Source organism: Epinephelus moara, chromosome 11, assembly GCF_006386435.1.
Source record: "Epinephelus moara isolate mb chromosome 11, YSFRI_EMoa_1.0, whole genome shotgun sequence".
Lineage (NCBI taxonomy): Eukaryota > Metazoa > Chordata > Actinopteri > Perciformes > Serranidae > Epinephelus > Epinephelus moara.
Window position 1 is genome coordinate 27,704,898 of NC_065516.1, and position 4,232 is coordinate 27,709,129.

Here is a 4,232-nt window from a genome sequence, read left to right on the forward strand (position 1 = left end):
AGAAGAGATTTATGTTTTTTAATGAAAAAGGGGCAATAACAAAATAAAAACTGAACTTCCCCAACAAAAAATTGAGCATAGCGTTAGTTCAGACAGGACACAATGTCAAGCTCAGCTCACATCCCAGCTACATCAACTGATGGAGCAGCTGATTGATGGAAGGGAGTCAGCTGGTAGATCACATGATTCCTTTCTATGCAGCCAATTGTCGAATCTCATTCGGGGCGCCACATTTAAACTGCTCTGGCCTGCCTACTGTTGCTGCTTCCTCTGCAAGCTGCTTTGCAACCCACCTCCACCCCAGCCCCTCCTTTTCATGCTGTGTCTGACTTGTCAATGTCATTTCTGTTTGTCATTGATGCTGCTCTGTTTTGTTCCCGGGGGGTCTTTGCTGCTGCTCTCCCTGCCTTTGGCTTTCCATGTAGGCGCATGGAAGGGCAGAGAGGTTTGCTGTCTGTGCCTCAGGCTTTCCTCATTTGCACAAAGTGTTCCTGACTGAGAGGACATTTTGTGCCATGTTTGCCAACAAATAGTAACAAAACAATAAAAACAAAAATCAGATGTAACACAATGTTAAGCAGAATTTAAACTTCTTTGTCAAATCGACACTGTACCTACAGCATAGGCTCTGTGTTGACGCTGAGCCTATGCTGTACCCTACGCCATAGCCTGACATGCACCTTCTCAGAAATGGTGCTGTTGCTGTGATGCAGACCTCCTGTCTATTTCTGTAAGCTGAGACCATTTCCCTCAGTGGAAACAAAGCTTTTATTTACTTTAATTTCACAGATAAGAAACAATAAATTGTGAAGACAATAAAGCCTCCACAAAAATAGCATTTTAAGTCTTGTGTGTGATTTATCCTGGCTTCATATGAGCAGAAGAAATCTCTGCTAGTTGCCAGGCTAATCTATACAATGTAAAATGCCATAGGCTTGTGCTAATAACGTTAGCATGTTGTATTTGTTTGGAAAACGTGTTTAGTATAAGACAGCTGTTTTGTCAGTGAACCTTGTGAGTTGTAATGGAGGCAAATTTTGTAACGTTACCTTTGTTAAATGTTGCTGTTGTTCCTGGCGTCATTTGAGTAGAGGAAAAGTCTGCTAGCTGCTAGGCTAATTTATACAATGGAAAATGCCATAGGCTTGTGCTAAAAACATTAGCATGTTGTATTTGTGGGGAAAATGTGTCCAGATTAAGACAAGTGTTTGTCTGTGAATGCTGCGAGTTATAGTGAAGCTGATTTGTGTACTTGTGTTTGAAATTGTTGCTGTTAAGCCACGTTTAATGTGTGTTTAATGTGTGTTATGGGTGTGTTTTGAATCAACTCAACTTTACAGCACTTCACTGAAACCCCACCGCTGACTAGTGTTTAGGAGTTGTAACTGCAGAGTGACACAGACACACCACCGCACAAATATAAATGCTCACAACGGCGTAGGGTCTGCATAGAGCTGACGCCCAAGTATAAATCTGCTTTTACAACAAGTGTACCACCCATGACACAAGCTAATTTACTCGCTAGAAACAACATGGCTTATATTTGACAAACGTCAGACAACAGAGTGGCCATCAAAACAGTGTAGATTTAAAGTCATAGACATTAAAGGTTAAGTTAAGACAGACTGAAGAAAATACTGCAGATTAAAAGATTTTTACTTTGTACCTGAGACATCAGTTTGTCCTTTGGCAGGCAGAGAGGGATCATCACAGACCATGTGCAGAATAAGTTTATTGTTCTGTCTCATTTCTTTGTAATTTGAGATGTTATAATTGCCACTGGTCTCCTCTATGTATAATATAAAAAAGGTCACTCATAGTGGCAAACTACAAAGAAAAGTCATTTGACTCCCCATTTTCCAACAATGTTTTAGTATCTTTCAGCTCATTGTTTTGGTTTTCCTACCTGCAGCTGTGTTGTTGTTTGGGTTTTTCACTCTCACTGCTCTCATCAGGGTTGTTTCCAGCTGTTAAAACCTCAGATAAACTCTCTGCACATTACCTGTCCAGCACCTGAGATTAAGACACCTAAGAGGAGATTTTCAGGGCCTTTGTTGTTGCCCACATCCAGAAACACTTAGAGCTGAAATTAGACAGTACACAGTCACACACAGTGCTTTCTGTGGTCATGTGAGGCCACACATACTCAATCACAAGCCGTTTAATCCTTTAATTAAAAAAAATAATTTGTTTAATCCAGTCAAACCAAAGCTGAATGTTTCAGTCAGCTACAGCCAAAATATAAACGCATTCAGGCTTACAAGTCAAAGCCTCCTGTCCTCAAATGTTCGAGACCTTTTTCATACATGACCATGTTGTTTAGGCCGACTTCACGTACCCCTAAACAAAAACAAAAATAGCCTTGAATATTTCAAACAACCAGAAACCCACTCTGATAAATGTTCTCTTCCAGTAAACAGAAATAGTCCTTCATTCTGCCTTTTCCCAGAAACAAATCACTGCCACTTTCCCTACTCCTCCGCACTGAAGGGAGACCCCTCACATGGTAACTGAACAGTGCTTGATTTTTATGGCATTGTTAAAGAAGTAATCATTGTGGCATTTGCCACTCTGTGAAGTGGCCTCCCTTGGTTCGGCCTTCTTATAATTTCCAGACCCCTGGTGGAGAGCAGCTCTGTATGACACCAATTAGAGCGTGAGTCATATGTCACTGGCCGCCTGAGATGTCAGCCTCCTCCACTTCAGGCTATAAATTTACCTCCAGCCGTTACACTGTCAAAGTCTATTGTCATTCTGCTGCTGACTGACAGCTGAAACTGATCTGTTGCCTACATGCTGGTGTCAGGGCGGCGTGGCGGAGTGCATGGGAGGAGGTGAGAGGTCAGGGTTTTATCGGTATTATATTGCAATTGCTGTCATTCATCTCCGTGAGTCACTTTTCTATTTTGCATAAGTCATGTACCGTCTCAAGATGATGTGCTGAAAGTTCCACAACAAAACAAGTACAGTGAAGGGTTTTCTTCAGCGTCAGTAAAACAACAAACCAGACAAATTATTTGTTCTTTTTAATATGAAGAGAGCTCTTCCACAGTGATGTCAGGATCTAGACCCAAACCCCAGAGGCTTAATTAGATTAATGGAAGAGATGGCGAGGATCTAATGACCTATCTCGCTGCATCACTGGACAAAGGAAAGATGGAGGGGCATGAGAAAGTGCATCGCCACTCGCCTGCTTCCTCCTCCACTCATCCTCTCCTCTCTTCTGCCAGACAAGTCAATGGTCCTTGAGAAACGCTCGGAGATACATTACACGAAACCCACAGCTGAGTCAAGCCCCGTCTGCGTCACCGTGGCATTTTGTTGGTCGTTGACAAGAGGAATGGAACACAGAATATGGGCTGAGTGGGTGGGTGATAGTGGTGTAATTTTATTCTTAATGACAAGCGAGCGTATGAGTGTCTTTCTGAGATAAGGGCTGAATGAAAACAGCAAAGTATGCACAGATAATGAAAATGACAATGGAGAGAGATTTCTGGGCGGAAACAGCCACGCTCATAGTTCCCCCCTACATGTATCATGCTGATTATGAAATCAGTTTAATGTGTCCGTGATGTGGTGTCTATTTACTGTGTCACTGTGTAGTTTTGGTGGGCACTGGTGGACGGCTACAATGACAAAGCAATACAGAGCCTGGAGAGACTTTATTCGTTACCACTGGTGTTGCTATGGAGCAGTGTTTTGATAAGTGGGTCCTCATTTGGTTTTGTTCTTGTGCTGCCCACAGCATGTGCACAAACCAAACCTGGTACTTAACTGTACCTAGAGTGTAGGCTCCACATTGTACCCTACGCCGTAGCCTGACGTGCACCTCCCCAGAAATGTAACTACATGTTGTGGCAACGTGGACTTCCTGTCTTTTTATGTCAGCTGAAACCATTTCCCTCAGTGGAAATGAAACTTTTATTTACTTTAATTTCACAGATAAGAAACAATAAATTGTGAAGACAATAAAGCCTCCAGAAAAATAGCATTTTAAGTCTTGTGTGTGTGATTTATCCTGGCTTCATATGAGCAGAGGAAATCTCTGCTCATTGCTAGGCTAATCTATACAATGTAAAATGCTATAGGCTTGTGCCAATAATGTTAGCATGTTGTATTTGTTTGGAAAATGTACTCGTACTCGTCGTCCTCCGCTTATCCGGGTCCGGGTCGCGGGGGCAGCAGCCTCAGCAAAGAAGCCCAGACAGTCCTCTCCCCAGCCACTTCCGTCA